Raw genomic sequence first — 26,203 nt, 5'->3', positions numbered from 1 at the left:
CCTGGTATGGCAACTTCACCGCACTCATCCGCAAGGCTCTCCAGAGGGTGGTGCGTTCTGCACAACGCATCACCGGGGCAAACTACCTGCCCTCCAGGACACCTACAGCACCCGATGTCACAGGAAGGCCAAAAGGATCATCAAGGACAACAACCACCCGAGCCACTGCCTGTTCACCCCGCTATCATCCAGAAGGTGAGGTCAGTACAGGTGCATCAAAGCTGGGACCGAGAGACTGAAAAACAGCTTCTATCTCAAGGCCATCAGACTGTTAAACAGCCATCACTAACATAGAGAGGCTGCTGCCAACATACAGACTCAAATCTCTGGCCACTTTAATAAATGGACTTAACAAAGGTATCACTAGTCACTTTAAATAATGCCACTTTAATAATGTTTACATATTATATTACTCAACTCCTATGTATATACTGTATTCTATACCATCTACTGCATCTTGCCTATGCCGCACGGCCATCGCTCATCCATATATTTATAGGGTCAACAGCCCTGCACCCCCCACAGCAACTTGCCCAAACCTCCCCCATTTCTCCTTCACCCAAATCCAGATAGCTGTTGTTCTGAAAGAGTTGCAATATCTGAACCCCTACAAATCAGCTGGGCTAGAAACTCTGGACCCTCTCTTTCTAAAATTATCCTCCGCAATTGTTTCAGCCCCTAGTACTAGCCTGTTCAACCTCTCTTTCGTATCGTCTGAGATCCCCAAAGATTGGAAATATGCCGTGGTCATCCCCTTCTTCAAAGGGGGAGACACGCTAGACCCAAACTGTTGCAGACCTATATCTATCCTACCCTGCCTTTCTAAGGTCTTCAAAAGCCAAGTTAACAAACAGATCACCGACCATTTCGAATCCCACCGTACTTTCTCCACTATGTATTCTGGTTTCCGAGCTGGTCATGGGTGCACCTCAGCCATGCTCAAGGTCCTAAACGATATCTTAACCGCCATCGATAAAAGACAATACTGTGCAGCCGTATTTATCAACCTGGCCAAGTTTTTCGACTCTGTCAATCACCACATTCTTATTGGCAGACTCAACAGCCTTGGTTTCTCAAATGACTGCCTCGCCTGGTTCACCAACTACTTCTCATAAAGAGTTCAGTGTGTCAAATCGGAGGGCCTATTGTCCGGACCTCTGGCAGTCTCTATTGGGGTGCCACAGGGTTCAATTCTCGGGCCGACTCTTTTCTCTGTATATATCAATGATGTCGCTCTTGCTGCTGGTGATTCTCTGATCCAACTCTACGCAGACGACACCATTCTGTATACTTCTGGCCCTTCTTTGGACACTGTGTTAACTAACCTCCAGACGAGCTTCAATGACATACAACTCTCCTTCTGTGGCCTCCAACTGCTCTTAAATGCAAGTAAAACTAAATGCATGCTCTTCAACCGATTGCTGCCCGCAGCTGCCCGCCCGTCCAGCATCACTACTCTGGACGGTTCTGACTGAATATGTGGACAATTACAAATACCTAGGTGTCTGGTTAGACTGTAAACTCTCCTTCCAGACTCACATTAAGCATATCCAATCCCAAATTATATCTAGAATCGGCTTCCATAGGACTGCTAAATAGTTAGTTAAATAGTTAACCAGATAGCTACCCGGACTATCTGCATTGACCCTTTTTGCACTAACTTTTATGTCTCATCACGTACGCTACTGCTACTGTTTATTATCTGTCACTTTATTCCTAGTTATATGTACATACTGTTTCTACCTCGTACCCCTGCACATCGACTCGGCACTGGTACCCCGTGTATATAGCCAAGTTGTTACTCATTGTGTATTTATTATTACTTTTATTATTATGTGTTTTATTTTTCTATTATTTCACTATTTTCTTTCTCTCTGCATTGTTGGGAAGGGCCCGTAAATACTGTTAGTCTACACTTGTTGTTTATGAAGCATTTGAGAAATGTTATTTGATTATCATGTACCTACCCAGGAGCAAGCAACTTAATGAAAAGTGAAACCCAATAGGGTATAACCTTTATAATTAATATGTAGTTACAATGTAGCAACCTTTGCAGACAATAGGCTAACTAAGAGAAATTAGGAGACAGGAGATAGGAGAACATAGGTATAACCCTTTCACTGTACTCTACTCACAACAAGTAGGGATTGATTGATGCTCAATGTTAAATTCTTTCTACTATCACATCTAAGCCAATATGACACAAATGTCGATTAAACATCACATTAAACTTGATTGGAGGTACACAACACACTCCCCGCCTCTCGTCATGGGCCGTTCAGCCGTTACAATCTTTAACAACCAATTCTGTAATTACACGGTTGTTACAAGGGGTATACATGTATTTACAATGTACTTACCCAGGAGCAAGCAACGTAATGTAAAGTGAAGTGAAATGTTGAATTACTTTGTAGTTACATTGCAACAACCTTTGCCGATAATAGTAGGGACATCAACGGTTCAGGCTGCTGTCACTGTTGAAGCTATAGTCTAGGGCGCCTGTTTCAATTGTCTACTTTTCTTAATTTTTTATTTATTTATTTCACCTTTATTTAACCAGGTAGGCAAGTTGAGAACACGTTCTCATTTACAATTGCGACCTGGCCAAGATAAAGCAAAGCAGTTCGACACATACAACAACACATAGTTACACATGGAGTAAAACAAACATACAGTCAATAACACAGTGAAAAATAAGTCTATATACAATGTGAGCAAGTGAGGTGAGATAAGGGAGGTGAAGGCAAACAAAATATATATATAAATAAATAAAAATATAAAAAAGGCCATGGTGGCGAAGTAAATACAATATAGCAAGTAAAAACACTGGAATGGTTGGTTTGCAGTGGAAGAATGTGCAAAGTAGAGATAGAAATAATGGGGTGCAAAGGAGCAAAATAAATAAATAAATACAGTAGGTAAAGAGGTAGTTGTTTGGGCTAAATTATAGATGGGCTATGTACAGGTGCAGTAATCTATGAGCTGCTCTGACAGCTGGTGCTTAAAGCTAGTGAGAGAGATAAGTGTTTCCAGTTTTAGAGATTTTTGTAGTTTGTTCCAGTCATTGGCAGCAGAGAACTGGAAGGAGAGGCGGCCAAAGGAAGAATTGGTTTTGGGGGTGACCAGAGAGATATACCTGCTGGAGCGCGTGCTACATGTAGGTGCTGCTATGGTGACCAGCGAGCTGAGATAAGGGGGGACTTTACCTAGCAGGGTCTTGTAGATGACCTGGAGCCAGTGGGTTTGGCGACGAGTATGAAGCGAGGGCCAGACAACGAGAGTGTACAGGTCGCAGTGGTGGGTAGTATATGGGGCTTTGGTGACAAAACGGATGGCACTGTGATAGACTGCATCCAATTTATTGAGTAGGGTTTTGGAGGCTATTTTGTAAATGACATCACCGAAGTCGAGGATTGGTAGGATGGTCAGTTTTACAAGGGTATGTTTGGCAGCATGAGTGAAGGATGCTTTGTTGCGGAATAGGAAGCCAATTCTAGATTTAACTTTGGATTGGAAATGTTTGATGTGAGTCTGGAAGGAGAGTTTACAGTCTAACCAGACACCTTTTAAACTCCCTCCATGGTTAAAGTAATGATAAATAGATGTCATTGTTGTACAAATCTGTGAGTGTGCTTCATTTACTATCATCCTATATCGAAATATTGAATTATTTTGTCAAGCCCTGACCATAGAGAGCCCTTGGATTTTCTATAGTGGTTTAGGTCAGGGTGTGACTAGGGGGGTGTTCTAGAATGTGTATTTCTATGTTGGTGGTTTTGTATGGTTCCCAATTAGAGGCAGCTGGTAATTGTTGCCTCTAATTGGGGATCATATTTAGGAAGCCCTATCTCCCACCTGCTTTGTGGGATATTGTTTGTGTTTAGTTGCCTGTGTGCAAGTCATGACTTCACGTTTCGTTGTTTCTTATTGTTTTGTTTGTTTCACGGAGATTAAAAATATGTGGAACTATACTCACGCTGCGCCTTGGTCCGCTCATTACGACGATCGTGACATATTTTGACTTTATGAATTATATTATATTACGCTAAGTCTCTTTTTGCACAATTTAAGAAGAATATCAAAGAGCTTCAGGTGAAGAAAATCTTACTGTATTTGACGAATGGGTTAATTAACTTGAGGATCTATTACCTGTTATGGATACATGCACTATGGGTGTGCTAGGATATACATACATTATACACAGAGGAAGTGTTACTGACATTTATTTTACTGTAAACTAGTGGATAGAACGTGTTAGGCCTACTACATTACACAGACAAATGTTTTCACCACACAACAATTACAGGACATACACGTAATTTTACCTCAGATTGGTGATGTGAGTATTATAGTTTATAGTCATCACGTTCTCCCAAAATCGATTGCCTGAAACGGATCATATCTTTGGTTTAGTACAAGTATTTTTGTCATACACGGCAGTCCATAGTGGAACTTAGAATGCAGCTGTCGTTTTCAGACCACAGTGGCTAGAATAAAATTGGTCTCTCCTCCCATAAAACGTCTCTGGCCTCACATGAATTCATGGATTTGAAGGTTAAACTATCATTCGAATGAAAGCCAACCCCTGTCGCTATTTAAAAACCGATGTGAAGTGTTGATTCGTTGAATTTAAACGCAACATGTAAAGTGGTGGCCCATGTTTCATGAGCTGAAATAAAAGATCCCAGACATTTTTCAGACGTTCAAAACGTGGCCCTTTCTGGGTATAGAACGTGGCATCCCCCTCTCTCTCCCTTCTACACCCAGGTTCTGTTATCTCAGGTCGTAAATTCCTGGAGGAGACTCTCTCCTCCTGGCCATGCAGTATATAGAGAGAGAGAGTTTGACAGTAGAACAAAGGAACTTCTTCTACATCACAGAACTTGAGAACTGAACAATGTCCATGTTTTGGAGAATGTGTAAATGGTCGGTGGAGAAGCCAGCTACGACCCGGTCCGTTTTGTTTCATGTTTGTGACCTCATGAAAGACAATACAGCCACATTACCATAACTCTGTTTATACAGGTGCCTCCATTATGAGGTTTGCGTCTAATTGTTGTATAAAATGAATGAGTAAAGATGAAACTATTTGTGAAACGATGTAATGATGTTAATGTGAGAGAATTGTATTCCCTTTAAAGTTGAACTAAGTCATTGGCCCGCCCCCATGAGCACAGACATGATCTGTCTCATGGGACAGCCCTTTTCTACTGTTACAAATAAAAACCCCACCTGAAGAAATCCTCTTCAGACCACGCGTACCTCGGTCAGCTGAGGGGGCGAAGGTTGAGTAGAGACAACAAAAACCTCAGTATAAGCTAAGGTTGTAATGGTTGTTGAATTCCTAACCATATCACGTGGAGCATTGGCTACACGGCGGGAAATAGTTCAACTCTGAAACTATCGATCCCTACAAAATAAGAGCAAATCTTAGATTCTAATTACTAGTCTGCAGCTAGAAATGACGTCAACCTGAAATGTGAAGACCGACAAACTCCAAAACATCTATTCTATAAGAATATTTCTGAATGGTACTCTGAAGTATCCATTCTAACCAAAACGAAAGACTCCAGGGAAGCAGAGAGACGCTTGGATGAACTTTCCAACAGAAAAACAGACGATTCCAACAGAGATCACGATGACACATTGAGCGTAAATATATATTGATTGCAATTATTCCCGAATGAGTGAGCGTTCATGTGCAAAGGATTAGCATTTCAATTAATATAATTATCAATTATGACTCTTTTGTCTTTCCCGCCCTTCTCAGTCCACACCCACTTCTCTTTGTCCCCCAAGCCGTCATATCGGCTTAGCCCAATAGGGAACCTCCCCTATCATTTCCTTGTAACCATATCTACTGTTTGTTTGTTTATGCATTTCTGTGATTATTTAGTTAGTTAGTAAATAAATGATTAAGAAAATTGATGTATGGATGATTCATAGTAAAGGCTGGGTTCGTGCAGATAACCAACAGATAACAACAACGACGTTTGGAATGAGACGAACGTGAGGTAAAGAATAATTCATTAATTAGAAGACTAATTGATCAGATATTAAAATAATAATAATCTGAAGATTTTCCTTGGTGCCCCGACTTCCTAGTTAATTACATTTACATGATTAGTTTAATCACGTAATAATAATTACAGAGAATTGATTTGATAAAATAACAGTCTTCACTTTAATGATGCTAGACACAACACTTATATCTCTCAAATTGTGTGCACAATTTTGTTTATATCCCTGTTAGTGAGCATTTCTCCTTTGCCAAGATAATCCATCTACCTGACAGGTGTGGCATGTCAAGAAGCTGATTAAACAGCATGATCATTACACAGGTGCACCTTGTGATGGGGACAATAAAAGGCCACTCTAAAATGTGCATTTTTGTCACATAACACAATGCCACAGATGTCTCAAGTTTTAAGGTGGAGTGCAATTGACATGCTGACTGCAGGAATGTATACCAGAGCGGTTGCCAGAGACTTTAATGTTAATTTCTCTTCCATAAGCCGCCTCCAATGTCGTTTTAGAGAATTTGGCAATACGTTCAACTGGCCTCACAACCGCAGACCACATGTAACCGTGCCAGCCCAGGACCTCCACATCCGGCTTCTTCACCTGCGGGATCGTCTGATACCAGCCACCTGGACAGATGATGAAACTGAGGAGTATTTCTGTCTGTAATAATGCCGTTTTGTGGGGGGGGAAATGATTCTGATTGGCTGGGCCTGGCTCCCCAGTGGGTGGGCCTGGATCCCAAGAGGGTGGGCCTATGCCCTCCCAGGGCCATCCATGGCTGCGCCCCTGCCCAGTCATGTGAAATCCATAGATTATATGAACTGTAACTCAGTCTTTGAAATTGTTGCATGTTGTGTTTATATTTTTGTTCAGTATATATATAGCAGCCTTCTAGATGTCCTCAGCTAACCAACCATATATAGATTACTCCAAGTTTCCATGTGGTCTTTGTATTAATATTAGGCTATAACTGGTCGCGATACAACCGTATTACTATGTAATTACATAGCAACACCTATGGAACTACTATGTCGCTACTTCAGTTATAACTGTGTAGTTACTGTTCATCGCGATGTGGGCAACTTAATGTAAAGTGTTACCAATCTTGGTTGTTATTTCTTAACCCAAATGATGAAAGCCTTGTTCTCCCCATGTCCTTAGGGGGATGGTGCCTGGTGCTTTTCTGTTGGAGAGGAGAGGATGGGATCCTGACTGTTTCTCTCTTTCTGCTGTTATTTCCCTGTAGAGCAGGGAAGAGTGAAGGGAGCTATGAGTGATCGACTGCGCCTCTATTCTATGAGTTTTAGGGGGATTTGAAGTTATTGAAAGTGTGGTGAAGGGTGACAGCTGGGAGATGTCTATGTGATGCCTATCGGGCGGCCGGTTGCCTGCCATCATGGTTGTGTGCATCCAGCCAGTCTTCCTCTCAGCCTGTCCCCTCAGGCAGACGGCACAAGCATTCCACTCCACTATCACATACATGTTGTTGTACTACTGGCCAATCATCTGCACTACTCACAAATGAGATTTCACCAAGATTGCACAGAAACTTGATATTGATATAAAATGGCTGTATAGGGCCTTTAAAAGTGGGAAATTGGGAGGTGTGTGAATGATGAATGATAGATAGATTGATGGCGAGAGAGAGAGAGAGAGAGAGAGAGAGGCATTTTTTGGGGGGCTATTCCTTAACGATTCCTCTGAGTAGCCATACAAGGAATAATGGATGTGTAATGTGGAACGACAGCTTGCAGAGCACTGTCATTAATGTTGTAATTCACTTTTAGTGTTTCTACTATTGCACTGCAACAGGAGGCACAGATGTCACCTGAATCAGCTCCTTCTAGTAGCCAGAGCGCACCCTGTCTTCACCAGCTGTCTATGAACGCACCCTGCCAGCCCACCGTGTGTGCAAATGTGTGCAATGGTGCGTGCGTGCGTGCGTGCGTGCGTGCGTGCGTGCGTGCGTGCGTGCGTGCGTGCGTGCGTGTGTCCATGATGCCCGGTAAATGTCACCTTCCAGAGTACACTGTATGTATTGATACAGGAAGTAAATCCATACTGTTATAGTATCTTGTTACATAATTGGAATCAAAAACAAATGGATTTTCTTTGCCATTTTTCCTTCTGGTAAATTATTATAGAATACCTAGACTTAAATACTTAGTTAATATTTGGCCCCATTTGAAAAAAGACAATCGTATCAGTACTCTCCCTACTTTATGTTCTAAATCATATTGGGACCTTAAATGAAGTGGATGCTTGAATAACCAACACAAATGTCTCCCATCTCTTTAATATAAGTGCACACGTTCTCTCTGGAGATCACCCTGACAAAACCACAGAGGTATATGACAGAAGACGAAAGAAAAGGTCTCAAAGAGAAAATAGCTGACTGACTGTGTAAGCTCAGCTCAGCTCAAAATGAGAAAGTTCATTATATGGCCGTCAAGGTGAAAGGAAGACATCTCCTGGCAGACGCAGTTAAAATGTCCACCTCTCCTACTCAGAGGAGAAAAGAGAAGGAATGAAGAGAGACAAATGCTGTTTTGTGGGGAGGTGTGTGAGGGAGAGCGTGTGTGTGTGTGTGTGTGTGTGGTGTGTGTGTGTGTGTGTGTGTGTGTGTGTGTGTGTGTGTGTGTGTGTGTGTGTGTGTGTGTGTGTGTGTGTGTGTGTGTGTGTGTGTGTGTGTGTGTGTGTGTGTGTGTGTGTAATAGAGTGTGTGTGTGTGTGTGTCTGTTCCAGTACAGACAAGGGCAGCAGTGTTAATGGTATTGCTCTGTAAAATGACCCTTACATCCGTTTCTTCATACATTTCCACAGTGCTTCAAAAGTCCTCATATTTTCCCCTTGTCAGCAGTGTATCATTGTTATGTGTATGTGACCTCTAGAAGGAGCTTGTGTTCCTTCATGTAGCCTTTCATGTTCAGCCTGTGCTCCCTTGTTATTTGATTGCATTCTGAATGCATTTTCCCTAACAATGAAACAGAAGGTTATCCCTGTTGACATATATCTTCTATGGTTAGTCTCCTGCGCTTTAATACAGGGCTAGCCTGTGAATATCAGTTTAATAGACAAAACTAGTTTCATTCCATCATATTTGCCAACACAAGTGGATGCTTAAAATAGCTCCTCTCACTCAGTAACACTACTGTATATAATGCTGAGTGTGCCACTTATAATACAGCCTCAAGCTAAGGCAGCATTAGCCATACCTCCCCTGGCGAAGCAACATTACAAATGAAGTGGTATCAGGGAAACTACTGTAGCCCTGTGTGAGGAGGAGCCACAGTGTCAGAATGGTTCCACACAGACCTATAAATGGGATGTTTGATACAGTACATACTGTAGTGTTTCATAGCAGATGTTGCTGTCCTTTGTCTCGCAGACGCTGCTTCACACAGAGTGATGCTGAGACTGGCTTAGGCTTGCAGAACCACTGAAGACTTACACGGCTCTAGACAATGACTATTAGCCCCAAGGCCAGCGAACAGTGATCAACTGACCTCTGAGACAGGTAAGACTGTTACAAATGTGAACATTTACCACCCTGTGTAGATAGCTGTTACATATACTACAGAACGAGGCTCATTTCACCAACATGTAGGATACTGTTTCCTTATCCTCATATGAAGAAAGTTCTCTTAGAAGTAAATCTTCATGTGTCAGAAAGTGATGTGGGCGCCGGACATGTGGGGGGCTAGTGGGTCTGGGCAGGTGTGATGTAGTTGATGTTTGTATGATGTTGTTGTTTGAATATGAATGTTTTGTATTGTTAATAAAATATAAAAATACAACAAATTATAAGAGAGATGTAATTGTATACTCTACCAAAAGACAATACTATCAGGAATGAGTCTTTCCCTGTGTCCTGTGTACTCAATGACAGTCTCACTCTCAGCATCAAATAGCAGAGTTACTTGTTTACTTCACTATGAATTACGAACGCATGTTTGATTTAACTCAAATCTATCACTGCACTGCAGCATACAATAGATCTCATTCAAATTAGTCCGTTTCTGCAGTCGGGTGGAAATGTGTTGAATCTTTTCCCACTCACCTCAAAGCTAGTCATCATTTTCCTTTTCAAGGGAACTTGAAAGTGGTGTCAGAAGGAGACGTGGCATGGGTTTGTGTTTGTTTTCTTCTTGCATAGAGAGTAGTTACTTTGAAAAGTGCAGGGCTGGCTCGGTGATGGAGCGTAGGATGATTCAGCAGGAATCCAACAGCCCATGTGACTGATTCACATTTGAACATAAGCAGAAATATGGCCGCTCCAGGGAGTTGCGGGGAGGAATGGAAAAATAGGCTCAAATCTCTCAGCAGCAAATGAAAAGTGTCTTTGTTTAAGTCCTGTTCTGTGTCACCTTCTCTATGGCTCACCGGTGTGTTGTGGTGTACATGGTGGTACTGATTGCTCTTATTCAAAATAAGCACCATGACAAAGATGGGGAAGAGGAGTTTTTTTGAATGTGCCTCTCCTGAAGAGGAGGGCCTGAGAGGATTATATGGCTCAGTGGGCACCGTATTGTGTAGGGAGTGGATACAGCAGGTACCCATTTGAATCCCAGCCAAGAGACAGACACAATGTTGCAGGGGATAATTTTGCCTCCCAGCAATTAAACTCTGGAGGTTTGGAGTGGTTTAGGGGGAAGCATGTTAAATTAGCCCATTTTTCCTCCCTCTCAGCCATGTCTTACGCTTATCTTCTTTCTGACCGCTTTGTAGGAGAACCTGAGAACTGTACGGAGGAGTCGTTTGCTTTGAATTCTTTAGGTGCCAAATTGAATTCCCTCCATCATTCCTCTGTGTATCATTTGCATTGACATATCAAATGCATACACATTTTCAAGTACTAAGCAAAGGCAGAGATTTCGCCCTTTATCCAAGTATCTGTCACGACTTCTGCCGAAGTCGTTGCCTCTCCTTGTTCGGGCGGTGTTCGGCGGTCGACGTCACCGGTCTTCTAGCCATCATCGATCCATTTTTCATTTTCCATTGGTTTTGTCTTGTCTTCCCACACACCTGTTTTCAATCCCATCCATTACCTATTGTGTATTTAACCCTCTGTTTCCCCTCATGTCTTTGTCAGAGATTGTTATTTGTCAAGTGTTGTGTTTATTGTGTATAGGTGTGCGACGGGTCATCGTACCCATATTTGTTTTATGTTTTCCTATGAGTGTTATGGAGCAGATTACTGGGACTATAATTAAAAAACTCCATTCTACACTCTATTTGACTCTCCTGCGCCTGACTTCCCTGCCACTTATACACGCAACTGTGACAGAATCTCTGACCATTATATATGAAGTCAGCAGGAGAGGACACGACGCCCATGGAGGTGGAAAAGCGCGTTATGGAACAAGCGAAGGAGATTGACTGTTTGAGCGCCGTCATGGATCGCATTGTCCAGAATATGGATCGCTGGGAGAGACAGGGAGTTTCTCCAGCGCCTCCACTGCCACAACTGGGATTTATCGTTAACGCGTTTTCCCCACCTGAACCTAACAAAATCCGTTTACCCCTACCCACGGGTTACAACGGAGATACTGCCGGCTGCCAGGGTTTCCTCCTTAAACTGAACTTATATCTGGCCACGGTCTCCCCAGTACCATCCGACCGGGAGAAGAGTTCCGCCCTCGTCTCATGCCTCACCGGGAAAGCACGGGAGTGGGCCAGCGCTGTGTGTAGAGAGGAGAATGCGGCGTTGGACCATTTTGAGGAGTTCACCCTTTATTTCAGGAGAGTATTCGACCATCCTCCCGAAGGAAAAACGGCGGGTGAGCTCCTCTATCATCTGAGGCAGGAGACGAGGAGTGCCCAGGAGTTTGCTTTGGAGTTTAGGACCTTGGCTGCCGGCGCTGGATGGAGCGACAGGGCCCTGATCGACCATTACCGTTGTAGCCTACGCAAGGACGTCCGTCGGGAGCTGGCCTGTAGAGACACCACCCTCAACTTCGACCAGCTGGTGGACATGTCCATCAGGCTGGACAACATGCTGGCTACTCGTGGACGTCTAGATCGGGGTCTGGTTGTTCCATCCTCCCGCACCCTCTCTCCCGAACCAATGGAATTGGGAGGGACGGTGCGCCGGGAGACCGGAGGGGGTTCCCGCTCGAGCACCATCTATGGTCGCAGAGATCGCACTGCTGGTTGGTGCCGGGTTGGTTCCTCTGGGAATAGAGAAGGCAGGCAGGGCACTCTGGCATCACCCCAGGTGAGTAGGCACCATTCTCATCCAGAGCCCTCTGTTGCACTTATGTTTGTCTCTGTCACTTTTCCGGATTTTTCCCTGCATTCCCAGTATAAGGCGCTAGTAGATTCAGGCGCGGCTAGAAATTTCATTAATAAAAATTTAGCTCATAGTTTAGGGATCCCTATTGTGTCTGTGGATATGCCTTTCCCTATTCATGCCTTAGATAGTCGACCATTAGGGTCAGGTTTTATCAGGGAGGTCACCGCACCGTTGTATATGATAACGCAGGAGGGTCACAAGGAGAAGATTAGTCTTTTTCTTATTGATTCCCCTGCGTATTCTGTGGTGCTAGGTCTACCCTGGTTAGCGTGTCATAACCCCACTGTTTCTTGGCCACAGAGGGCTCTCACGGGGTGGTCGCAAGAGTGCTCAGGTAGGTGTTTAGGGGTTTCCGTTGGTGCTACTACGGTGGAAAGTCCAGACCAGGTCTCCACCGTGCACATTCCTCCAGAATATGCCGATTTGGCTCTCGCCTTCTGTAAAAAGAAGGCGACTCAATTACCACCCCATCGACAGGGGGATTGTGCGATAGATCTCCTGGTAGACGCTGCATATCCCAGGAGTCACGTGTATCCCCTGTCGCAAGCGGAGACGGTGGCTATGGATACATATATCTCTGAATCCCTGCGTCAGGGGTTCATTCAGCCATCCATTTCACCCGCCTCTTCGAGTTTCTTTTTTGTGAAGAAGAAGGATGGCGGTTTACGCCCGTGCATTGATTATCGAGGTCTCAATAAAATCACGGTGAAATATAGTTACCCGCTACCTCTGATAAATACAGTTATGGAGTCAATGCGCGGGGCACGCTTCTTCACAAAATTGGATCTCAGGAGTGCGTATAATCTGGTGCGTATTCGGAAGGGTGATGAGTGGAAGACGGCATTTAGCACCACCTCAGGTCATTATGAGTACCTGGTCATGCCATATGGGTTGATGAATGCTCCATCAGTCTTCCAATCATTTGTAGATGAGATCTTCAGGGACCTGCACGGGCAGGGTGTAGTGGTGTATATAGATGATATTCTGATATACTCCGCTACACGCGCCGAGCATGTGTCCCTGGTGCGCAGGGTGCTTGGTCGCCTGTTGGAGCATGATCTATATGTCAAGGCTGAGAAATGCTTGTTCTTCCAACAATCCATCTCCTTCCTAGGGCATCGGATTTCCACTTCAGGAGTGGAAATGGAGAGCGACCGCATTACAGCCGTGCGTAATTGGCCGACTCCAACCATGGTAAAGGAGGTGCAGCGCTTTTTGGGGTTTGCCAATTACTACCGGAGATTTATCCGGGGTTTTGGTCAGGTTGCGGCTCCCATTACCTCACTGCTAAAGGGGGGCCCGGTGCGCTTGCAGTGGTCGGCTGAGGCGAACAGGGCTTTTGGACACCTGAAGACTCTGTTTACCTCGGCGCCTGTGTTGGCTCATCCGGATCCCTCTTTGCCATTCATGGTAGAGGTGGACGCATCCGAAGCTGGGATAGGAGCAGTGCTCTCTCAGCGTTCGGGTGTGCCACTGAAGCTTCGCCCCTGTGCTTTCTTTTCGAAGAAGCTCAGCCCGGCGGAGCGAAACTATGATGTGGGGGACCGAGAGCTGTTAGCTGTCGTAGAAGCCTTGAAGGTGTGGAGGCGCTGGCTTGAGGGGGCTAAACACCCTTTTCTCATCTGGACTGACCACCGCAATCTGGAGTACATCCGGCAGGCGAAGAGAATGAATCCTCGCCAGGCAAGGTGGGCCATGTTTTTCACTCGTTTTGTGTTTACTCTTACTTACAGACCAGGCTCCCAGAACGTCAAGGCAGACGCATTGTCTCGGCTGTTTGACACAGAGGAGCGGTCCATGGATCCCACTCCCATACTCCCAGCTTCGTGTTTGGTGGCGCCAGTAGTGTGGGAGCTGGACGCGGACATTGAGCGGGCGTCACGTGCAGAGTCCTCTCCTCCTTAGTGTCCAGCTGGTCGTCTGTACGTTCCGTCTGCTGTCCGCGACCGATTGATCTATTGGGCTCACACGTCACCCTCCTCTGGTCATCCTGGGATAGGTCGGACGATGCGCTGTCTTGATGGGAGGTACTGGTGGCCCACTTTAGCTAAGGACGTGAGGATTTATGTTTCCTCCTGCTCGGTGTGCGCCCAGTGCAAGGCTCCTAGACACCTGCCTAGAGGTAAGCTTCAACCTTTACCTGTTCCGCAACGGCCGTGGTCGCACCTGTCGGTGGATTTTTTGACTGATCTTCCACCTTCACAGGGTTACACCACGATCTTGGTCGTTGTGGATCGGTTTTCGAAGTCCTGTCGTCTCCTCCCTTTGCCCGGTCTCCCTACGGCCTTACAAACTGCAGAGGCCCTGTTTACACACGTTTTCCGGCACTATGGGGTGCCTGAGGATATAGTGTCTGATCGGGGTCCCCAGTTCACATCAAGGGTCTGGAAGGCGTTCATGGAACGTCTGGGGATCTCGGTTAGTCTTACCTCAGGTTTTCACCCCGAGAGTAATGGGCAGGTGGAGAGAGTTAGCCAGGATGTGGGCAGGTTTCTGCGGTCCTATTGCCAGGACCGGCCGGGGGAGTGGGCGAAGTTCGTGCCCTGGGCAGAGATGGCACAGAACTCGCTACGTCACTCCTCCACTAACCTTACTCCTTTTCAATGTGTATTAGGGTATCAGCCGGTTCTGGCTCCTTGGCATCAGAGTCAGACCGAGGCTCCTGCGGTGGACAATTGGTTTCGGCACGCTGAGGAAACCTGGGAGGCAGCCCACGTCCACCTTCAGCATGCCATAAGGCGCCAGAAAATTGGCGCAGACCGTCGCCGCAGTGAGGCCCCGGTGTTCGCACCAGGGGACAGGGTCTGGCTCTCGACCCGAAACCTGCCCCTCCGCCTGCTCTGCCGGAAGCTGGGTCCGCGGTTTGTGGGTCCGTTTAAAGTCCTGAGGAGAGTGAACGAGGTATGTTATAGGTTACAACTGCCCACTAATTACCGTATTAACCCCTCGTTCCATGTGTCTCTCCTCAGGCCGGTGGTGGCTGGCCCGCTCCAGGAGGCTGAAGTGCGTGAAGTTCCTCCACCTCCTCTAGACATCGAGGGGGTCCCGGCATATTCTGTTCGATCCATTTTGGATTCGAGACGTCGGGCGAGGGGCCTTCAGTACCTCGTGGACTGGGAGGGGTACGGGCCGGAGGAGAGATGCTGGGTTCCGGTGGAGGACGTTTTAGATCCTTCCATGTTAAAAGAATTCCACCGCCTCCATCCGGATCGCCCTGCACCTCGCCCTCCGGGTCATCCCCGAGGCCGGTGTCGACGCGCTGCTGGAGCCGCGCGTCAGGGGGGGGGGTAATGTCACGACTCGAAGAAGCCGAAGTCATTGCCTCTCCTTGTTCGGGCGGTGTTCGGCGGTCGACGTCACCGGTCTTCTAGCCATCATCGATCCATTTTTCATTTTCCATTGGTTTTGTCTTGTCTTCCCACACACCTGTTTTCAATCCCATCCATTACCTATTGTGTATTTAACCCTCTGTTTCCCCTCATGTCTTTGTCAGAGATTGTTATTTGTCAAGTGTTGTGTTTATTGTGTATAGGTGTGCGACGGGTCATCGTACCCATATTTGTTTTATGTTTTCCTATGAGTGTTATGGAGCAGATTACTGGGACTATAATTAAAAAACTCCATTCTACACTCTATTTGACTCTCCTGCGCCTGACTTCCCTGCCACTTATACACGCAACTGTGACAGTATCCTAGAAACACTGTGTGATCTGCTCCCGTCAGCACCACAGAACTTTCCCATACCCTTGGGTCTTTGTGTCCCTGGTTTCAGGTTGGTTGTTTACAGTACAGAGGGGTTGTGTTCCGTGCCGTTCCCCCTCCTTCCCCCAGTAGCGTTGGGCAGCGGGGTCTCAAAGCCTCGTCGTCCAGGACAAATTGGTGGATAGCGGCTCATTTACTCGGAGCCGTCATGAATGGACTGTGCCGTGACTGTGTAAACAAGTGCAAAGACTCCCAAGGGCATTCCTGCATAAATAATGACTCCAGGAGATGTTTGCCATTTGTACCACTCACTGACTGCAGACATGGGTCAACTAGTCTCCTCTATTGGGAGGCTTCAGTAAACAACAGCCATTAAGTTTACCTGCCTGGTGTGTGGGAGTATCCTCATTGGCTGCTGGGCCTTCTTGGCTTCTCTCCCCATTCAGACTCTTCCTGTTCATCTGTTCATAGCACTCATTTCCATCTCTCCTGGTGAACGGCAAGGTTTTATGTAGCTTTTGAAGTGATGTAACAGAGGGACTGTTGAGAGTGTGTTCAAGTCTTACATGCTGTGTTTACTTGAGCATCATCTTCACCAGGCTTCACTTCATCCAGTCAACTCTGTTTTCAGGAATCCACCCAGGTCTTAACACCAGCTGTAAACACTGACTACTCAGATTGTGGGGCATATCCAAAAGCCTGTATAGGTTTGAGCTCTAAGCGTGGGTTTGAGGGAGAATGGCTAGCATGAGGCTCAGCTCTGCAAGGGAAGGTGATGTGACAGCGGGAGAGGGAGGCAGAGTGAGCGGGAGAGAGAGAGGAGGAAATAAAGACAAAGAAACACCCACTCCTCATTAGCTTAAGCATCGTGTGTATCCATCATCCTGTAAAATAACATCTGAAAAAAGAGAAAGCCCACTTCTGCCGCGCGGCAACATGGGATGGAGATATAAAATGAATCTCTGCACTTAGGCGGTGCCATCTGTTCATCTGGGTGGAGAGCACGCCTTTACGCCACACGTTCTTTCTCCCTCCCTCTCTCTCTCTGTCTCTTTCTACTCAACCGCCAGAGAAACCATCTTTGCTCAGAAACCAGAGAGCTCAACAAAACGACATGCCTCAATGCCAACCCCGGGGCTACGTTTTTTCCTCTTGTTCTTAATTTCCCTGATAGTGTGCATATCTTTATCCAGTTCTTGATACAATATGCGAAAAACATAGTGACATAATACAATTTGAGCTCCATGTGAGAAATAGGATTATCTTGGGCGAGATTGTCAGCGACGTGTTACGGTAATCACTTTCTTCCAGGAGCCGAGAGACGTGACTCACTCGCAACTTGACCCGCTGTCATTATCTATTCCGTCTGACAGTATTTATGCAGTTTGCTTGATTTGGTTTTCCTTCAGGTGCTTTAAAAAATGAATGGAGAGCCCAATAATATATATATAAATGTGGAATAATGAAAAATAAGTAATCCCCCTTGCAAATTGGAACAAGGAGTAAATCCTGGTCCACCTTGGGGCCCCAGCCAGCTACCCAGCCAGTCAGTCAGTTGGGTTGGTCCGTGTTATGTTGTTGCTCCAGACGTTGTGGATCGTCAGTGCGGTGGAGCTGTGTGTTCTCTAGGTCTCCTCTCCACATCTAGTCAGACTCCCCAATGTTCTAATTGATACAGGATGTGTTTCCCAGGCCTCTGGAGGAAGGTCACAATGCATGACTTTGACACACTATGGAGCCACACAGAACAGAACATTCACAAATAAGGCTCCTCTCTCACCCATAAAACTGTTACATTTTTCCCCCCAATTCTCTCAAAAGTTAATGTACAGTCAGGAAAAAAGACAAAAAAAGAAATGTAACAAATACTGAGCTATATTGTATGCTAAAACAATTGGGAAATGATTATTTTATACTTATATAATTGCTCAGAGAAACAGATTTTGTTTAACAAGTAATATTTATTTCTGAAGAAGATAGGGGTCAAAATGATTGTCACCCCTGTTTTAAATACCTTTCAATACTTCACCTTACAAGGATAACGGCACTGAGCCTTTTTATAAAATGTTTTATGACATTGGGGAACACATTAGGAGGGATCTTAGACCATTCCTCCATACAGAATTTTTTCAGATCCTTGATATCCTTTGTCTGCGCGTATTCTTCAATTCAAACCACAGGTTTTCAATGGGGTTCAAGTCCGGAGACTGAGATGGCCATTGCAAAATGTTGATTTTGTAGTCAATTAACCATTTGTGGATTTTGATGTGTGCTTGGGGTTATTGTCTTGCTGGAAGATCTACTTACGTCCCAAGTTTCAGCCTCCTAGCAGAGGCAACCAAGTTTTTGGCAAAAATTTCCTGGTACTGGGTGAAGTTCATGATGCTGTTGACCTTAACAAGGGCCCCAGGACCAGTAGAAAGATGGTAGGTATGGGGTTCTTTTCTGCTTATGCATCCTTATTTCGATGCCAAAACCACCACTGGAGTGCATGGCCAAAGAGCTTTATTTTTATGTCGTCTGACCATAGCACCAGTTCCAATTCAAGTGCCAATGCCGTTTAGCAAACTCCAGGCGTTTCCATTTGTTGGATGACATGAAAATAGAGCTCTTTGGCCGCACACACTAGTGGCAGGTTTGGTGTCAAAGAAAGTTACGTAAGAAAAAATAACTCCATATCTACTCTAAAATATGGTAGAGTATTTTTGATGTTATGGGGCTATGTTGCTTCCTCTGGTCCTGTGGTACTTTGCCCAGTACCAGAACAGTTCTTCCAGCAAGTCAATAAGCCCAACTATCAATATCCACAAATAAATAGTTAATTGACCAGACAATCCACATTTTGCAATGGCCATCTTAATCTCCAGACTTGAACCCCATTGAAAACCTGTGGTTAGAAATACTAGAACAGAAAATCCACACAGTTTAGATAGAAAGGTTGACATCCTTCAACAGTTGAACACTTTGAAGCTTGAATATGACACAATAAACACCCGGTATGTAGAGATTGCTGCCATGAAATCCAAGCACCAATATGTTGAGCAAGGTGAAAGTGCAGGGAAAATGCTTCCTTGGTAAAGTAAGGAAGAGGAACATATCATCAATAGCATTCGAACCCCAGATGGTAGCATAACAATGGATACTTCTGAAATAACTGAGTCTTTAAAACCTTTAATCACAAACTGTATCAATCTGAAAACATTCAAAGGATGATATAAACTATTTCCTTAATAAGGCCATTTTAGCAATTATAAGTGAAGCAGAGAAGATGTATATGATAGAAACATTACCCCAGGTAAACTGTTGGAGGCCATCAATAATGTACAAAACAGGAACTCTCCTGGTAATGATGCACTCCCAGTGGAATGTTACAGACACTTTCTTCCCAAATGACTAAAGCCTATGTTCTTGTCCTTACTTATACTTTCTAACTATGACTTTTCAAGCTTAGGAAGTACATTTAAGTGGAAATGGACAACGACACATATGCAATATATGGGTGTACTGATACCATGCAATCTGGAGGAGGCATATACAATTAATTACTGTCCTTTAATAGATGGGCTTGAATCCGATGTTCAGAGATGGAGATCTCTCCCAATTTCTATGTTATGTAGGATCAACATAATCAAAATGAGTATATTACCAATGCTGATATACTTATTCCAGGCCTCGTCAGTTTCAATTCCATCCAACTTTTTAAATAAAATAAATGGCCTGCTCTCCAACTTTATTTGGACAGGAAAGACCTCAAGAGTCAAATAGACTGTTTATCACTTACCCTATGAAGCTGGAGGTCTTGGACAGCATCATGTTAAGATGTATTACTGGGCTGCACAACTGCGTTCACTTAAACAATGTACAACAGACAATCCTTGTCTATGGAGGAGTATAGAAGACATACATGGTATACCCTATGATCTAAAATATATTCACTAGTTCAGGCCCAGGGCATTGAAGAAAAAAACGGACAATCCAATGATTCTCATTCGTATTTGGGAAAATTTACATAAATGAATGAGGTGGAAAGAAGCAATATTGCCAAGCACCCCTATTTGGGGTAACCTCACCTTACCTCCAACATTTAATGACACATTTAAGTCCTGGTTCATAACTGGCATCAGGAATTTGGAGCATGTGTACTATGATGGCTCTCTACTGATCCAAGGCCAATTTCTTATAGTTCTTACAATTCAGAAATCTTATTCAATCGCTTCAACAGAGTCTGGATGAACCAAAGGCATCGAGCATAGAAAAATACTGAAAGAAATTGAGGAGAACCGTTGGTCACAGATACGTGAAAATGTTCATACCTGCTCCTACAACCTACTACTGTTATATAATTCATAAGGACTTATTACACTCCTGCCAGGATGCATGTAATGCACCCAGAAATGTCACATTTCTGTTGGAGATGCAACAATCACAATGCTGTGGTCCTGTGACAAACTAACACCATTTTGGGATAATATACTGTATGTGCTACCATTTCATTGTGTCTAAGAATTTATATCCATCCACCTCCACGATTATGTCTGTTGGGAAATGTCAATATTGGTGATCAATATCAGAGAAAGTTTTGTTATCTAGGTCTAAATGCTGCAATACATTGGAAAGCCTCATATTCACCCTTAATAACAAACTGGAGGACAGAACTATCTAGTTACTTCCCACTAGACTCTATATATTATAAAGTCAAACATAGACCAGACATATTTGACAGAGTTTGGAGGCAGTATGTGGACAATCTCGGAGAGTGTGGTGCTTGAATGGAGGTGACGGCTACTTGTGTCACGTTTGTGTGCCGGTCAGGGGTGGGGGGCTCTGGGGTTTCCAACTTGCTGGCTGGATGTAGTTGTGCGCCTGTTGGTGGGTTGGGGTTTCCTGGTTCCAACTGGCGCATGGGCACAGCATTGTTTTGGAAGGCAGAGGGCTATTTTGTGTTTTTGTGTGCTATTGTGGGCAAGTGTGGGCATGTTGTTGTGTGTGAGTGTGGGCATGTTGTTGTGTGTGATTGTGGGTGAGTGTGGGCATGTTGTTGTGTGTGATTGTGTGTGAGTGTGGGCATGTTGTTGTGTGTGATTGTGTGTGAGTGTGGGCATGTTGTTGTGTGTGATAGTGGGTGAGTAAAGGGCATGTTGTTGTGTGTGATTGTGTGTGAGTGTGGGCATGTTGTTGTGTGTGATAGTGGGTGAGTGTGGGCATGTTGTTGTGTGTGATTGTGTGTGAGTGTGGGCATGTTTTTGTGTGTGATAGTGGGTGAGTAAAGGGCATGTTGTTGTGTGTGATTGTGGGTGAGTGTGGGCATGTTGTTGTGTGTGATTGTGGGTGAGTGTGGGCATGTTGTTGTGTGTGATAGTGGGTGAGTAAAGGCCATGTTGTTTTGTGTGATTGTGGGTGAGTGTGGGCATGTTGTTGTGTGTGATAGTGGGTGAGTGTGGGCATGTTGTTGTGTGTGATAGTGGGTAAGTGTGGGTGAGTGTGGGCATGTTGTTGTGTGTGATAGTGGGTGAGTGTGGGCATGTTGTTGTGTGTGATAGTGGGTGAGTGTGGGCATGTTGTTGTGTGTGATTGTGGGTGAGTGTGGGCATGTTGTTGTGTGTGATTGTGGGTGAGTGTGGGTGAGTGTGGGCATGTTGTTGTGTGTGATAGTGGGTGAGTAAAGGGCATGTTGTTGTGTGTGATAGTGGGTGAGTGTGGGCATGTTGTTGTGTGTGATAGTGGGTGAGTAAAGGGCATGTTGTTGTGTGTGATTGTGGGTGAGTGTGGGCATGTTGGTGTGTGTGATTGTGTGTGAGTGTGGGCATGTTGTTGTGTGTGATAGTGGGTGAGTGTGGGCATGTTGTTGTGTGTGATAGTGGGTGAGTGTGGGCATGTTGTTGTGTGTGATAGTGGGTGAGTAAAGGGCATGTTGTTGTGTGTGATTGTGGGTGAGTGTGGGCATGTTGGTGTGTGTGATTGTGTGTGAGTGTGGGCATGTTGTTGTGTGTGATAGTGGGTGAGTGTGGGCATGTTGTTGTGTGTGATAGTGGGTGAGTAAAGGGCATGTTGTTGTGTGTGATAGTGGGTGAGTAAAGGGCATGTTGTTGTGTGTGATAGTGGGTGAGTGTGGGCATGTTGTTGTGTGTGATAGTGGGTGAGTGTGGGCATGTTGTTGTGTGTGATTGTGGGTGAGTGTGGGCATGTTGTTGTGTGTGATTGTGGGTGAGTGTGGGCATGTTGTTGTGTGTGATTGTGGGTGAGTGTGGGCATGTTGTTGTGTGTGATAGTGGGTGAGTAAAGGGCATGTTGTTGTGTGTGATAGTGGGTGAGTAAAGGGCATGTTGTTGTGTGTGATAGTGGGTGAGTGTGGGCATGTTGTTGTGTGTGATAGTGGGTGAGTGTGGGTGAGTGTGGGCATGTTGTTGTGTGTGATAGTGGGTGAGTGTGGGCATGTGATAGTGGGTGAGTGTGGGCATGTTGTTGTGTGTGATTGTGTGTGAGTGTGGGCATGTTTTTGTGTGTGATAGTGGGTGAGTAAAGGGCATGTTGTTGTGTGTGATTGTGGGTGAGTGTGGGCATGTTGTTGTGTGTGATTGTGGGTGAGTGTGGGCATGTTGTTGTGTGTGATAGTGGGTGAGTAAAGGCCATGTTGTTTTGTGTGATTGTGGGTGAGTGTGGGCATGTTGTTGTGTGTGATAGTGGGTGAGTGTGGGCATGTTGTTGTGTGTGATAGTGGGTAAGTGTGGGTGAGTGTGGGCATGTTGTTGTGTGTGATAGTGGGTGAGTGTGGGCATGTTGTTGTGTGTGATAGTGGGTGAGTGTGGGCATGTTGTTGTGTGTGATTGTGGGTGAGTGTGGGCATGTTGTTGTGTGTGATTGTGGGTGAGTGTGGGCATGTTGTTGTGTGTGATAGTGGGTGAGTAAAGGGCATGTTGTTGTGTGTGATAGTGGGTGAGTGTGGGCATGTTGTTGTGTGTGATAGTGGGTGAGTAAAGGGCATGTTGTTGTGTGTGATTGTGGGTGAGTGTGGGCATGTTGGTGTGTGTGATTGTGTGTGAGTGTGGGCATGTTGTTGTGTGTGATAGTGGGTGAGTGTGAGCATGTTGTTGTGTGTGATAGTGGGTGAGTGTGGGCATGTTGTTGTGTGTGATAGTGGGTGAGTAAAGGGCATGTTGTTGTGTGTGATTGTGGGTGAGTGTGGGCATGTTGGTGTGTGTGATTGTGTGTGAGTGTGGGCATGTTGTTGTGTGTGATAGTGGGTGAGTGTGGGCATGTTGTTGTGTGTGATAGTGGGTGAGTAAAGGGCATGTTGTTGTGTGTGATAGTGGGTGAGTAAAGGGCATGTTGTTGTGTGTGATAGTGGGTGAGTGTGGGCATGTTGTTGTGTGTGATAGTGGGTGAGTGTGGGCATGTTGTTGTGTGTGATTGTGGGTGAGTGTGGGCATGTTGTTGTGTGTGATTGTGGGTGAGTGTGGGCATGTTGTTGTGTGTGATTGTGGGTGAGTGTGGGCATGTTGTTGTGTGTGATAGTGGGTGAGTAAAGGGCATGTTGTTGTGTGTGATAGTGGGTGAGTGTGGGCATGTTGTTGTGTGTGATAGTGGGTGAGTGTGGGCATGTTGTTGTGTGTGCCTGTTTGTGAGTGTGGGTGAGTGTGGGCATGTTGTTGTGTGTGATAGTGGGTGAGTGTGGGCATGTTGTTGTGTGTGATAGTGGGTGAGTGTGGGCATGTTGTTGTGTGTGATTGTGGGTGAGTGTGGGTGAGTGTGGGCATGTTGTTGTGTGTGATAGTGGGTGAGTGTGGGCATGTTGTTGTGTGTGATAGTGGGTGAGTGTGGGTGAGTGTGGGCATGTTGTTGTGTGTGATAGTGGGTGAGTGTGGGCATGTTGTGTGTGACTGTGGTGACTGTGGGTGAGTGTGGGCATGTTGTGTGTGATAGTGGGTGAGTGTGGGCATGTTGTTGTGTGTGATAGTGGGTGAGTGTGGGCATGTTGTTGTGTGTGATAGTGGGTGAGTGTGGGCATGTTGTTGTGTGTGATAGTGGGTGAGTGTGGGCATGTTGTTGTGTGTGATAGTGGGTGAGTGTGGGCATGTTGTTGTGTGTGATTGTGGGTGAGTGTGGGCATGTTGTTGTGTGTGATTGTGGGTGAGTGTGGGCATGTTGGTGTGTGTGATTGTGTGTGAGTGTGGGCATGTTGTTGTGTGTGATAGTGGGTGAGTGTGGGCATGTTGTTGTGTGTGATAGTGGGTGAGTGTGGGCATGTTGTTGTTTGTGATTGTGGGTGAGTGTGGGCATGTTGTTGTGTATGATAGTGGGTGAGTGTGGGCGTGTTGTTGTGTGTGATAGTGGTGGATGTTTTATTTTTGTGTTGTATTGTTTCTGCTTTGGTATTTTGTTCATTAAAAATAATAACATAAGAGCAGACGAAGGATATCAAGGATCTGGAAAGATTCTGTATGGAGAAATGGTCTAAGATCCCTCCCATTGTGTTTTCCAATCTCATAAAACATTTTAGAAAAAGGCTCAGTGCCATTATATCCTCGCAAGGTGAGGTATTAAAAGTTATTAAAAACAGGGGTGGCAAATCTCTCTACCGCTATCTTTTTAAGAGAAAAACATATTACAAAATCTCTTTCTCTGAGAAATTGTATTAGTATGAAATAATATAATTAGCCAATTCTTTTAGCATACAATATAGCTCAGTATTTGTATTTTTTGCTCATCTTTATCAAGGGTGCCAGTCATTTTGGACCTGACTGTAGATACATCTATAATTTTTGGAGTAGTGCACACGTTTGGCAATCTGATCGTTTGGCCTCATTTGATCAAAAAAGGCCAAACAGAACTTCAGGTGCAGCAATGATTAAAGGGAATCATATCACCCCGTACCCAAACTAAAGCACCTTCGGCCTCCCTGTGGTCAGTGGATTAACATGAGAGCGTGTTTGTCTGTGATCTGTGCCCAGGAATCTGGGAGGTGCATATTTTCCTCTCATCTTTGCCAAACGGTGACACATGGCTGGCCATGCATCATGTTTGAGTGCTTGGCTGGCTGACGTCTAGTCATCTCTCCACGGCCCTTCGGCCTGCTTTCCCAGGCCGTAAAGAGGACATCCATCAGGACAGGTGTAATTTGCCGTGCAGTCGCCGCTTCTTTGCCAATACAATTTGTTAACCAATTGTTAAATGCGTACGTGATTGAATGCCTGCCGTACGACCCTTATGGATATGATAAAATGATTTGCTTCATGTTTCTCTCGCTTGTTTTCCAGAAATCAACTTGACACGTTATTTAACCCAGCCGTGATTTATATCGGACGGCTTTTCATTTTGTAAAGGTATTTTTTTTAAGGGATATGTAAACAAATTTTTGATCACATAAATCTTTGACCTGTTGTCAGTGGCTCAGCGGAATGAAGAGGATAGTGGCCTATGGAGCAATGTTGTGAGTCATATTTTACTGAAATAATGATGAATTTATGCAAGGAGAGACAAGATCCTCGTTTTAATCTCCCAGTAGAACATGGTCTAGATGAAATGGTTGCTGAGCTTTTAGCTTCCACAGTTACCTCAGCAATTTGTCAGTCTAACTGGTATACACTGGCGGGAAGTGACATGCCAGTCTCCAATGGCCCACGCTAAATGTACTTCACGCTTCAAAGTATCTGTTGTTCACTGACATTGAGGTGACCCGGAAAATTCTATGTTATTAAATGCTTGGAGAAGTTTAAACCAATGACCGCAGTGTGTTTCCTCAACTCAACGACCCCTTTTTATTCTTTACCAGTTGTTTGAGTAGCAACCTTTTGTCTGGGCAGGTGTCAACAACATCACCAATAAGTGTCCTTTCCCAGACAATCTCTTTGTACCAGACCACTTCTAAAGTCACTGCAGGGCTTTTGTATGTTGTTTTTCACCCTGACTACACTTAATGTCTCCATCTCTTTAAACATGAAAGGATTATTTTGATATGATTCCTTTGAAATTCCCAACATCAAAGCTGACAGCCTTATTTGCTTCGTAGTGTATTTCCCTGCTCAGGTCACGTCACATGTGTCTGTAGTAATGAATCATGAATCAGATGCTATTGACTTTTGGGCGTGCAGAGATATCGCAGCCATGCAGATTTAAAGCTTGCGCTATATGAACAGAAACGACATGAGGGAATCACTGTGGTGTGATCTTAGGTCTCAGGGGTGG

At 45.0% G+C, this 26,203-nt stretch overlaps 1 protein-coding gene across 1 annotated transcript in view; it reads left to right on the top strand.

Moving 5' to 3' along the window:
• Nucleotides 1-9,415: 9,415 nt before the first annotated feature.
• Nucleotides 9,416-26,203, top strand: part of LOC120039480 (RNA binding protein fox-1 homolog 3-like) — a 347,402-nt gene continuing 330,614 nt past the window's right edge. The window contains exon 1 of the mRNA XM_038984889.1: nucleotides 9,416-9,541. The gene's annotated coding sequence lies outside the window, so the exon portion shown is untranslated. The remainder of the gene's footprint in view (nucleotides 9,542-26,203) is intronic.

This window comes from Salvelinus namaycush, chromosome 3 (genome assembly GCF_016432855.1).
Source record: "Salvelinus namaycush isolate Seneca chromosome 3, SaNama_1.0, whole genome shotgun sequence".
Taxonomy (NCBI): domain Eukaryota; kingdom Metazoa; phylum Chordata; class Actinopteri; order Salmoniformes; family Salmonidae; genus Salvelinus; species Salvelinus namaycush.
The sequence above is the reverse complement of the archived record's forward strand: the minus strand, read 5'-3'. Positions and strand labels throughout refer to the sequence as shown.